The sequence below is a fragment of the Eublepharis macularius genome, chromosome 4, assembly GCF_028583425.1.
Source record: "Eublepharis macularius isolate TG4126 chromosome 4, MPM_Emac_v1.0, whole genome shotgun sequence".
Taxonomy (NCBI): Eukaryota; Metazoa; Chordata; class Lepidosauria; order Squamata; family Eublepharidae; genus Eublepharis; species Eublepharis macularius.
Window position 1 is genome coordinate 139,812,436 of NC_072793.1, and position 14,014 is coordinate 139,826,449.

The window sequence follows — 14,014 nt, forward strand, 5'->3', positions numbered from 1 at the left end:
GTTGCCCAGTTATTTGCACTCTGCCAGGGCTGCACTGGCTTGGTGATATCCTAAGTTTGCTGGAAGGAAGCAGTGTTGCTGGATACTGAGTGCCATAGCGAGCTGCTGCTGAAAGGGTGGTGTGTGGATAATTAGACAGGCTTCCTGTGTTAACCTTTTGGATCAGCACTTCAGTTTCGATCCCTGCCTCTGTCTGTAAGATTCCACTCCAAGCTCCTGTGCCAGTTGGATTTCCGTTTGTTTCCAAGAAAGGAACAGAGCCTTGGGCCTAATGTACGTTTTTGTAGATGGATTTAAACAACCCAGCTGGTGAATGTTTCCAGTTTGGAAACAAAGTGTAAACATGAAACGCACGCATTTCAGACAGACCTCTGAGACTTCTTGATTGAGATGACTCTCTCTGCAAAGCTTTCCTGTCAGAATCAAATTATTCCTCTTCCCCTCTGAGTGGCATAGGAGTGCCAGCTGTGTATTTGACACCATCAACTTAAGTGGACAAGTCTTTGGCAGTAAGATCTGGACCAGCCAAGCTCTGAGGCAGCAATAAATCTTCTCACACTTACCTGCGTTTGTCTGAACAAGCCAAAGGAAGCTGAATCTCTTCCATGGTGCTGAAATATTCCCAAAGCAAGGAGAGAAAACGTGAGAGAGTTGTTAATATTTTAGATAATTGGACTTCAGTTAGCTGTTTATGAGCTGACCTAAGGAAGGTCATACTATCAGAGCACTAGTACCAGGTTTTTTATTTTTTTAATGGGAGAAAGAGAGATTAGAAGAAAGAAGGTGGGCAGACCAAACAGTGACTTGGGGAGGGGTTACCAGACATGGGCTGGATACCCACATCATTGGATGTTGCCCTATTGTCAACATTCACATCCTGGATTTCCCTGTGTGAACAAGACAACCAAGAGGTAAATGAGTGCAACAATAACATGACATCCAACAATCTGATGGTCTATCCTAAGACTCATTCAGATCTCCACTCACCATGGAAGCTCTCTGGGAGACCTTAGGCCAGTCACACACTCTCAGCCTAATCTGCCTCACAAGATTTTTGTGAGGGTGGAATGGAAGTGAGGAGAAGAATGTAAGCCACTTGTGTCCCCACTGGGGAGAAAGGTGTGGTATAAATGAAGCAAATAAATAAATAAATAAATATTCTTTGTCAAAAGGAACTTAACCATACAAATCTTTTCCATTTGGGGTATTGGGCCCAAAACAGAGTTCTTCTTGTGGTGCCTTTTTAAAAAATCTTGGCAACCCTAATAGAAAGGAGCTCAGAGTCTATTTTCAAGATATCTTGCAAAATGCACTTCCATAGCGCCGCTGCCTGTTGAAAGCACACATGCTCCCCAACTGCAATTGTACTGTGCCATTGAACACTAAAATTTAATTTATTCCTTTACTGTTCCAAAGGCAACTGTGACTGGAATGCCTGTGTCTTAAACTTATAAAACATGGGGAGATGGGCGGTCTTCACAAATTTCCCTTCTTCTATGCTTTAAGACCGTAGGGTCCCCCTTTCCTTTAGAATGGGAAGAAACATTCCTTTACAATGTAAAAAAACGAGCAGGAAAGAAAGAAAGAAAGAAAGAAAGAAAGAAAGAAAGAAAGAAAGAAAGAAAGAAAGAAAGAAAGAAAGAAAGAAAGAAAGAAAGAAAGAAAGCCTTTATTGAATAGTAAATAGTACTCAGTCTCGGTGCCACTCCAAATGATGGCATTTTCCCAGAAATTTTCCCAGAGCGACAACCCCCCAGACTACAATGCTGAGTTTTTATATGAAGTGTGTTTGTTTCTGCAGTTTCCAGTGATTATAATGGGCAAGTCAATCATTTGTCAAGGAGAGCTCATTATAGGCTGGTATAGACAAGAAGCTGGTAGTCAATAGCGCACTGTTCCCAGCAGGGTACATCGTCCTGAAGAACTGACTCTTTTATTGGTTCTCTGTGTTGGCATTCTCTCCTCAAAGAGTGATGATGAAGGCTGTGTGACTGCTGGCACTGAAAAGACATGCAGCAACAAAACCACATTGCCCACTTGTGTTGCGGCCTCCCGTGCATTTTTTGGCTACTTAATTCCATGGCTCATCAGAACCCTTGGGGAGGAGCTGTCTGCAACCTTTGTTAAGAAGTTACCAGATGAAGAAGAGGAAATTTGGATTTAGGGACAGAAAGCCTTACAAAGGAAGCTTGGTTGAATAGGTAATAAACGTTTATCAATATCATTCTCATCCTACCCTTCTTCCAGGGAGTTCAGGGGAGTATACTTGGTTCTTCTGCCATTCTACCTTCACAACAAACCTGTGAGGTAGTTACTCTGAGTGAGAATAACTTGGATCCAGAGTAGTGTTTCCATGATGACAAGGACGACAAGGCCGAGTGCAAAGCACGGGAGTGTGCCTCAGGAGGCCCATTCCCCCACCTTTCCCCCCACATTGGCCAGGGGAGTGGTGGCAGGGGGAGGAGGCAGGAAGTGGAGGATCCCCTGCCTCCACTGGGGGATTGGCAACCCTATCACCAGGTGTAGATCAATAATCATGAACCACACCAGTATCAGAATGCAGACTAGCAGAACGTCTAATGCTCTGATGGTGGCCAGATGTGCTAAAAACTACATTGCATGCTCTAAGGGCAGTCTGACTTTGACCTAGCTGATTTGAGTTCAATAGAGGAAAGATAGCTTTCACTCATCGTCTATGGCTCTTAATAATCTGCAGGGATCTTGCTTTGCTTCTGGCTCACTTTTTGTGAGATACAATGGTTTGTATACTATGGAAGAATTCTGTGTCCCCACCTACAATGTGTTCCTTGGAATTATTGTTACCCAAATAGGTGGTCTCCTTGTGAGTTGAGGGAATTAGCGTACAAGGAGAAGCAGTGAGAGGGGGTTACTAAGCAAGATTTCTCCACCAGTGTATACAAGGATTGTTCCTCTAGAGAACTCTATAAAAATGAACAGATGTTCAACAAGAATGGTTTTTATTGAAGGGGTAGCAAAAGCAAACACAGGAAATTGCATACAACATACACGCATAGCTAACTAGGAAACAGGAAGGAGAATAGAGAGGATTGCAGGGTTGGGTGATATTTAGCAGTCCAGAAGATAGGGGCTGTCCGTAGGATAGCAGCTTAAGAGATCAGTGCTTTATGGCAGAAAGAGAGAGGCTCAGACATACGTCCAAGGGTGGGTGTCAGATCCAAGAACACACACACACAACTATGGCAGAGGGTAGCCCAATTATACTGTGGAACATACCCTGGAGCAGGATGGCGTCTTCTGCCCCAAAACAATGACTTAATGGCTGTCTCCAGAGGTGAGACAATAAAATGGGAAAGGTTTGATTAAACCTTAAACAATAACTTAATGGCTGTCTCCAGAGGTGAGACAATAAAATGGGAAAGGTTTGATTAAACCTTAAACAATAACTTAATGGCTGTCTCCAGAGGTGAGACAATAAAATGGGAAAGGTTTGATTAAACCTTCCTGGGTGTTACTAAAGATAAAAAGGTGCTTGCTGACCCGTGATGGCTGAAAAGCCCAGATTGAGGGAGTGGATAATGGAAAATCGGCAGGATGTGGATGTGATTAATTCAGAAACTCCTGGAAGACCCTTTTGTCTTTACATCTATGTACATCTCCAGGGTGTGGGGTCTTGCCTATGACTCACATGCTAGTAATTTTCCAACTCCTGGCTGGGGGTTGGCAACCATTTCCTGCCTCATCAAGCAGCATTTATGTGTTTTTAAAACACATGAGGAGAGGCGCTTATGATATAGCCATATTCATAAGATTTCCTATTAGTGTGAGGGTCAGGGTCGACTGCTAAGTGCTAACATTTATAATTTTGCTTTAAATTTCATTATCATTTTTTGTTGATTCACATGAGACAGGCTAGGTAGAAAATAAATAAATCAACTGAACGCCAGATGCGAAGAAACCTGTTGTGCAAGTTTCACATCTATTTTTGTAAAAAAGAAGTTCTGTGGAAATTTTTGTAGGAGAAAGAAATCCCTGAATAAATATTCAATACTATACATTCCACCAACTTAAAAAAAAAACAGTCAAAGCATGCCTTCTCTAATCTTACACAATCTCACATGAAGCTCAGAAGCCAATGTTACTGTTGGATATTTCCTTCCTGTATTAGGGTCATAATCCCAACAGAAGGTTTCTCTGAGAGAAGACCCTTAAAATAAATGAATCTGACTGCAAGAGCAAAGAACATGCTGGTGGAATATGTTCTTAGGCACGACCACCCTGATACTTTCAACAGTTTTGTTTTGTGGGGTGGTGGTGGAAGATGGTCCTCAAATGCATGTCTGACCCGGTACTAATCCACATTATATATAGCACCCTTTGATCCCATACCAGCCTGTATTGCAATCAAGAAACGGTTACAGAAATAGAGCAGAACCACAAGTGACAAAAGGCACAGATTGGACACTGGTCAGCTTCCCTCAAGTTTTGATGGGAAATGTAGGCAGCTTGGCGGAATGTTGGAGAAGTGACAGTTGAAAAGTCCATTGGACAGCAGTCAGAGAGCGAAGCTGCGAGACCAGGATGCCTACATTTCCCATCAAAATTTGAGGGAAGCTGACAAGTGTCCAATCTGTGCCTTTTGTCACTTGTGGTTCTGCCCTTAGTGTCATGGTGCAGCCATTCCAAAGGGGGAGGAATGATGTCCCTGTGATGTTCTCCCAGTTCATTGTTGCACACTTGAGCTTTGAAATGCTTGAAATCTGTTTGGTCTGTCAGCCTGTGTAGAATAGAAAAGACTTTCAGTTTGGTGTAGTGGTTAATAGCAGCAGGATTCTAATCTGGAGAACCAAGTTTGATTCCACACTCCTCCGTTTGAAGCTAGTTGGGTGACCTTGGGTCAGTCACAGCTCTCTCTGAGCTCTCTCAGCCCTACCCACCTCACAGGATGATTGTTGTAAGGATAACAATAACACACTTTGTAAATTGCTCTGAGAGGGCATTAAGTTGTCCTAAAGGGTGGTATATAAATAGAAAGTTGTTGTTATTATTGTTGTTATTGTTATTCCTGGAGTCACCAAACAATGGGAAAAACATGGGTTTGGTCTAGGATTAGAGGGAAGCTTATTGATCCAAATCAAATTGGATGCTGGATGTAAAGAGCAACCTGGGCTGAATTTTAGCACGTGTGCTGGGTTTTGCAATGGGCATTTCAGTGTCTGTTGTGATCACCATCATCCTCTTTCTGTAAATGCATAAATAAACAGATTTCCACACCATCATGAGTCGCTGATTCTGTCTTGTCTAAAGATAGAGCTTTTGACACTGTAGGGAAGTGGGACCAGACATTATGCTTTATAATACATCATTCACCTTCATAAGAGCCCCATGAGTTTGGCCAGCAGTGAGGGGCCATGGCTCAGTGGTAGAGCATCTGCTTTGTATGCAGAAGGTCCCAGGTTCTGTCCCCTGCATTTCAAGATGAAAGGATCAAGTAGTAGGTGTCATGAACAAACTTTCTCTGAAATCCTGGAGACCTGCTGCTAGTCTGAGTAAACAATACTGAACTCAACAGACCAAGAGTTTGACTCATGTGTTCAGTGAGCTTCATTGGATGGTTAGATTTGAGCTTGAACTTGGTCATCCAGATTCACAGCAAAGCCCCAATGCTCTGCCTACCATTCTGCACTGGCGTTCTTAAAATGATGCCATAATAATGTCATTCAATTTCCTGGGTAAAATCCAGCACACACTGATGAAAGGGACCAAGTTGGGAATATGCCACGACTTTACCTAAAGTTGGTGGTTCTTTGAACCCTTCTGAATCATCATTCCCCCTGTTCAAGACGGTGACTATTTTAAAGAAATCCTTTCAGCTCCAGTATCTTTAGAGCTGGCTATGCTGCGAGCCGTTGCTGGGAAAGATGAAACATGCAGCTGAGGTTCTTTCTTGCTGTGGAAATTACAGGAGTGGAACGCCACTACCTGTGGGTCTGCTGATAAGACCGTGGCATCTTGTTTGCATGTGGAGCGATTCCAGAATTGGTTTTGAACATCAAACTTTGTTTCAGTCCCTTGCTGAAACAGAGTGTCTGTAGTACTAACAGTCTCCACGGCAGACACCTAATCGAATTCTACATGACCATAGCTATGTCATACACAGCTGCGGAAATGAGATTTTCTCTTTTCAAAGTTAATCCTGCTCAGCTCCACAGTCTCCCGTCCCTCTACCTCCACCCCTTGCAATGGGCATGAAAACTCAGCTATTTTGACATTTCTGGCTGCGAATCCTGCCCTCAGCAAATGCATTTTGATGCCGATACAAGGCCTCTTGGCTGCCAGTGCTCATGCCCATCTGCTCAGATGGCACGCTGCCCATATACAAGATGGTGTGCTATTTTTACTGAAGTAGAGGTGCCAAGTAGACCAGATGTTCTCAGCAGCAAAGTGAAATGGAAGCATTTGGGAGCTGTATGAAGTACCAACTCACTGGGCCAACGCCAGAAAGAAGTCCCATGTACATCCCAACCCATCTCACTCCAATTGCCTCACCACCACTATTTAAAACAGTGTACCTCAGTACTGCACTTCCTAGACTGACATGTTGGCATATGCTTGTGTTGGCATGCTGATGCACCTTTTATGCTGCAACATTCCTGTTATGTAATAATGTGATATGAATCAGGGGAGCTTTATCATCTCCCTTGAGAGTCAGCTTTTGAAATTACAAACTACCACACAAGGAACACTAGCTTTATGTTGCTGCTTGCCCTGGGTTTTTGTTGCTACCGGGACATAACAGGGATATAGAAAAAGTTGAAAGTGCATATAGGAGAGTAATTACTCTGTCTGCAGATGTCTGTCCCTCTTCATTGCTAAAACCATCCATCATTTCTTAGGGTACTCTTCTATTTCTCTACAGCCTCTTAAGTACAAACCAGTGGCATTTTAAGGCTTTAAAAAAGAGACAGTGCATACTGAGAAATACTCCAGGCAAAATGTGGGCAGTATCTGAACAATTATAGCCTGTTCAGTTTGGAAAACACAATCTGAGTAACAGAAAAAGTATGGAAAATAAATGAATTATAATTGCTTGTTAGCTAACTCTAAATGTTGGTAGAGCCATTGCTGAGCCAAAACACAAACTCCGAATACTATTCTAGTGGTCAAAGGCCCATTTCAGTGTCAGAAATCGTTGTCATTCTTAGCACTAGATTGTTCAGAGTGCTTCACATACACCACTGTAGTAATCCTCGCAACACTTCCAAATCCCATTTAGCAGATGAAGCAGTGAAGTTGAGAGATGGAGCTACTATACTTTACCAAGCCTAAGTCACATTCTTAAGGGCCAGGAAACAAGGCAGTCTTTCAGAACTCCAAATCCAAAACATGTGGAAAGGTAGAGAATGAATAGGAGATGGGAAGCAGTCTCCATAAATCTATGCTCTAGACAAAGTGAAAAATGCAAAACTCCTCGGTCTAGCCTTTTTTAATGGGGAAACAATCCCCTGGGTTGAAAAAGTAGGACTCCATGTCTATGAATAATGGACAATAAGAACTTTGTGTTGCACAGTGACCGTATCTCCTCTTGCCCAAACCAGCCCCTATGTCAAGCCTGCCATATGCAGAATGCCCTACATGTGGAGAACTAGAACATGAGTTCCAAGGCAAGAAGGGCTCTTTTTAGTCTGTTGTATGCACAGGTCCCAGTTTTGACAATTAATTCCTAGAAGCAAGTAAATTCATTGCCCTATTCAAGATACATAGGAGAAAATGGGGGATCAGGATGAAAACCCAGGACAGCGAGGCTAATATGTTCAATTTACAATAAGACCACAGGAATTTACATATGACAACTCAAACCATTTTCTTCACAGAGCCATAATGTATAGTTGTGTTACTTTTAGATAAATGCTGAATTCTTGTTACTTCAGATTGTTACTTCAAATTGTGTATTCTCACAAAAGGCCTAATTTAGAGCAAACCAGCCTTGATAGAAGAGATAGGTGAAGAGGGGTTGCCCCAAAGGACCAGAAGATGAGGTGGGATCAATGGGGAAGGAATTTGGGGTGGGAAGGAAGAAGTCTCTGACCTGGAGGGGGGCGCAACAGGATAAGACTGACTGGCAAAAGAGGAGATTGGCCAAGAACGAGAGTAAAATGGGGGAAAGAAAAACATACTATACCTGTCTTGAAAGGGGTGCGTGTCCAGTGACCATGCTCACAGTTCTGGAGGGAAACCAATTACACAGATGTCTGTTTTGATGCTCCTGCATTCCCTAGGTTTTAGATACAGGAACTCTGCTATTGGCCAGTTTCCATTCAGGACTAGGATGTCTGATGGCATTGGATCATTGGACCATTGGAGATTTGGCTCTCCATTAGTAGCTTTGAACTTTTGTTGGGCAGAGAATGATAAATAACCATGGTAGGTGGAACACCAATGTGGTCATAGGAAGAGGAGAACAACAGATGCCGGATAAGGTAATAGGGGACAGCAGAATGGTTTAGGTGGGATAATTATCTGAGTCAGACCAATCAGGGCCTTTTTGACAAAGGCCAGAAGGTGACTTGATCATTTGTCCTGGGCTTATGATTGACTTATCAAGGAAAATTGCATTGTGAGGAGAATCCTAATAGCTTTATTTGTTGCTTTTGCATAAGTCCCAGCTCTGCGCTCCTGCGAAAGCCACCTACCTACTGCTATGCCTGAGCCGGTGCTCTGGATTCCAGAGTAAGCCTATCTTCTTAGTCTCCATGTGAGTCTCTGCTCTGGATCGCTTTATTTGTCCTGCAAATCTGGGTCATTGATTATGGCCATGGGTGTGGGGAGCTCTGGGTGGGGGAGGTGGTGTTAAACAAAGGAGCCTTGGTTAAGTTTTTCCTGAAGTATGCAAGCTGTCAGGCTACTCCATTTTTAGAGTGCCTAGGGGGACTTCCTGCTTTAAACAGAAGCCAGTGTTAATATAAAACTGGATGGATTGTCCCCACACCTTTGGCATCTGATCTTGGGATGCCACTGCCATGGGTGTCAGTACAGAGGGAGTAAGGGGGAGGTAACACTCCAGCCTATGCTAAATGATTTATCACTTCATTTGGTGACAGTAGCTAGGGGAAAGGAGTTGAAAAATTGGAATAGGCCGTTAATCAAATATGTGTCTGGAAACATGTCTCTCCCTATCACACAGTACTCACAAACATGCAACACTGGGAGGTTTGTGCACAGAGCTCCCAGGTTCTTTTCCAAATGTTATTGTTAGGCACATGGGGTCCTGATTCAGACTGGAAACGTGATGCAAAGGGAGGGAGAGTTTCTCAACCTGAAATGGCCTTGAGGAATTACTATTTGCTCTGTTGGGGTAAACATCTATATACTCAGACCATTACCTGTATGCTTTCAAAAGTGACTAAATATTAGGTACCTAGTGCAATTTTTTAAAAAAATGCTGGAATCTTAGTCCATGCAACTCTCAGTGTCACAAGTAGTAGGTCCCAGAGAGAGAGAGAGAGAGAGCACAAAGGAATGGGTATAACAGACACAAGAAAACAAGATAGGGAACAAGAGGGCGTGTGACTTTTTTCATTTGCAGGACCAACTCTCTGTGACATCACCAAGCCATCGTTACTGTCAGCAGCATCTCTATTTCCTCCTCCGGAAGCCACAGAGTATGTTGCAACCGCTTGCTTTTTCTTCATAAGCTGCAGAAAGGACACACACACACACACACGTACTCTTTGGGTTTTATTAGAGGTGACACTGAGATTCAAATATTGGATTAGCACTGCAGTTGAAGAACTTGCTAAGATGGCTTCTTGAAGGTTATGTTGTTACTGTTAATGTAGCACATTGTGCACACCACAATACAAGTGATCCTCTTTACTGCACTAAAGGGAACTGCTCCCTTCTCTTTGTGTCACAAAAATTGCTTTTTCCTGGCCTGTTTCCTTCCCTTCTGCCTCTTGAAGGCAGCTCTCTATACGGTGTCCATTTCCTGTTCCATTCACTATTTCGATAGAGTCTCACGTCATCATGACTACGATCTTGACTATAAGTTGTCCTGTACTCATCACAGCCTGTGGTCACTGATTCTAGATGGAGGAGTGTTTCAAGCACCATGCTGGTTGCCTGTGTTTGAGGGGGTGTGGGTCAGTGGTACAGACCCTGCTTTGCGTGCAGAAGGTCCCAGGTTCAATCCCCGCCATCTCCAGCTAAAAGGATCAGAAAACAGATGGTGTGAAAGACCTCGGCCTGAGATCCTGCCAGTGAGTAGACAATACTGACCATGATAGGCCAATGCCTCAACTCAGTGTAATGCAGCCAGGTTCATTCATGTATCCCTCCTTCTCCTAGACCAGCTCCCAGGAAATATAGCTGCCTGATGCTTCCATGGATGGCTTTCTGTTCCCTCTGCAGTTCACTCCTTGAACTGGCCCATCATCCTCTTCTACTGGCCTGGAACCCATTCCCATGTCTCATAGTTTCAGTAGGGTAAGATACCCCACAGACTCAAGGGGATCCAAGCTGTTGAGTTATAGAATTAAAGAAACCTATGAAAAGCATCACTTGCCAAATGTGGTAGAAACAGCCCTTATTCCTGTGATTGACTTGACAAGTCAACTGCATCTGTGCAGTTCTAATTAAACAGCTCAGTGCTTATGCAGAGCTGTAGTGAGTTGCTCTTCATGATTCTGAACTCTGTTAAACTGTCTCTCTGGAGCTCCTGGGAGAAAAACCTGCATTTTTATCACTGTTGGCCAGCAGGCATCATTTGTGAAGTTTTGGAGCGGTGATCTGATAATTTGCCAATCACTATGCAAAACGCATGAGCTAACACTCTTCTCCCTTCTTGCTCCCCATGTCCCAAATGAAAACTATGCATTGCTTTGAGTGAGCTATGATTTCTTTAATTTGAAAAAGTGTTTTGTACTTTATTTTCATAAACACAGGAAACCAGTGCACTTGGCTGTCTGCTGTCAAAGTGGTAAAATCCTCTCTCGGGAAGAATTGCTCTTTTATCATTGTCTCTCTTAATATGTGGTTGTGTTTCCTAAGAAGAGGAAAACCTGCCTGGCCAGCTGTGTGAACCCACTTAAATACTGTGAGGTAATGCTTGACACTAACATCAATGTCATTCGGCAAAGATACAACCACAAGGGGAAAACCCAGGAAACGAGATATTTGAAGAAACTCTGATAGAAAATGGGAGGGGAAAGCAAGAACAAAGAGACTACAAACAGTCCTGTCTTCCAAGTGCAACACTAAGGCATTCCTTCAGTTCTGTGGGAGCTCACTTTGGCAAAGTGGTAGAAGAGCCACTTGAAAGAAAACAAAATCACTGGCTTCTCAGTGAATGGGAGAGGGACTTTATTGTATTATAGCCATGCAACGTTTCCATCACACTTTTCAGCCTGCAAAGTACTTTAAAGTCTCTCAGTGAAGCATGCAATAGATTCCCAAGAGAGATCTGCTGTATTCTTTCTCGCACCCCTTTCTTTAATAGCCCACCTGCAGCTGAAAGCAAACAACAGCATGAGGTAACAGGAAATAGCCAGTATGGAAGATTCTTTTAGAATAATCTCTTGGGATTGCTCAGCTGTTGAGTTTCGTTTCCTGAGACATGGAATACAGAATTAGGGAAAGTGTTTTCCATATCACAGCTAGCAATAATTTGATTTCTACAAAGAACATGTTCAAAAATTTAGCCTACCTTGCTCTTAATGACTTTTCTCTCAAGCTGAGCATTCCATACTATCACATTGTTGGCTGGTTTGCAGTTTTAAAAGAGCCGTATTATGAGTCTGCATAACTGGCAGCATTCAGAATAGCAGCTGCCCAGGTAGCCAAAGTTGGCACATGCTATCTTGGATTATATATGCCCCAGGATCATCATGGGGAGGTCATGCATCACTGAAAAATACCAATATTTGTACCTACGTAGTCAGTGGCAGGTACTATCAATTGATGGTATTCTTCATTTTGGTGCATGCTCTTTACTAGATTGAACTACAGTTTCCAGGTGTCAAAGTGTCCGTGTATCAAGCAATTGTGTTCCAATTTAGAGCACTTCTTACCATGGACATGCTAAACTTTGAAAGTCAATCGGACAAAAGAGAAGCAAGCCAGACAGCTTCCCCACATACATACCATCCCAGCAGGACGGAGACAACCAAAATCAGCATTCCCTTTTTCTTCCAGGAGCATTGGGTAGATGAGAGCAGGGGAACAACCACAGGAAAGCCAGCAGAGCAACGGCAGGCATTTCTGGATGAAACATTTCTCCTTGACCTGTTTCAGTCTAGCTTTAAATCAGGATTCAGGATTGAAGCAGCACTTGTGGCTTTGGTAGATGATATTTGCTTGCAGTTCCAAGTCCATCTCTGTTTATACCATTAGACATATCAGCAGAACTGGATATGATCGGCCATGATATTTTGGTGGATTGACTACAATCAGTGTTTGAGATAAAAGAGATCATCCTCTACTGGTTTTGCTTATTTTTTGTTGGCATCAAACAGAGTTACCATAGGAGAGGTTAACTGGGATCTGCTATGTGGGAGTCTTCAACAGTCCGCTTTATCCCAGTGCTTTTTAATCTTTGTGTAAGACAAGATTATCAGAAGCTCTGGAATGGGTTGTCAATGTCATCAATATGCTAATGACACCCAGTTTTATCTCTTATTATTCAGGCCCCCAGTGTGTAGTGGTTAGAGATTCAGAGTCGCATCTGGGAAGGCAAATTGTTCCAGCAGATTTGGCTGTGCTCATTTCTACTCCTGTGTTTGTTGATCCCATGTGTTTAAATTCTTGTGTTTTAAATCCGGAGAGTGATTTTAAATTTGTAATTTGTATATTTTAATTTGTTTTGCTTTTGTTAATTGGATTATTATAATCCAATGTCCTTGCAACTTGGTTGCTGTATTGTTCAACACCTTGCGACCAAGGAGATAAGGTGGTATAGAAATGTAGAAAATAAAGCAAAAATGTGCATGTGCGTTTGTAATACAATTTAGAACAGAGAACCCCAAAGAGCTGTCCTTGAATGCCATGGTGCCTGCCAGTGTGTTCTTTTTTTCCTTAAAACATCTCTTACCCAAAGCTAAGAGCCAGACTTCACATCTCTTACCCAAAGCTAAGAGCCAGACTTCATTTGAATAGAAATTTCATCAGAAAAATCCAGGCAGTATCAGGAATTGCCCATTTGGAAACAGCAGTGTTTATAAGAGGATGCTCGGCTTGTAGCTAGAGATGGGCACGAACAGGGGGAAAAAACGAACACGATGTTCGTTGTTTGTTGCCATCCATCAACAGGGAATCACGAACAACCACGAGCATGACCCTGTTCATGAACATGTTCATGGCTGGCTGTTCATGGGAGGGAGGGGGGAGACTTGGAAGGGAAGAAAGTTCCCTGCACTGTTTGCAAACGGCGTGGGGAACCTCCTTCCCTTCAAAGTCTCCCTCCTTCCAGCTGGCTGGAGTGAGGGGGGAGACTTTGTCAGGAAACCCCTGACAAGCTGCTGAATCAGGGGTGAAGTGCCCCTGATAAGCAGCTGAGTGGGGGATTTAAATGTCCCTCTTCCTGTGCTGTGCAACAGCAGGGAGAGGGAAATTTAAACCTCGGCAGGCTGCAATCAGCCCTTGTCAGGGTTTTCCCTAATAAGTGGATGAGTCAGGGGTGAAGTGCCCCTGGGTTTAGATTGGGGTTTCCAGGGCAACAGGAGTTCAGACAGAGTTCAGAAAGTCTGTACCTACTGTTGCCAAGGGAATTGATTGAAAGGCGCCAGACTGTCTGGTTTGACAAATGGCTGACGAACACCATGAACAGGGCTTGGAACAAACAGGTTCGTTGGGAACAGGGCCTCATGAACACCTTGCTTGTGAACAGCTGACCGAGCTGTTCGTGGCTTTTTTTTTTGTTCATATTGCTGTTTGTGCCCATCTCTACTTGTAACCTCACAACATTTTGCGATTGGCCCAAGCCCCCAATGGAAGTCATAGTGTGGTGGCACCTACTCAATGTCTCAAAATTCCAAGCATA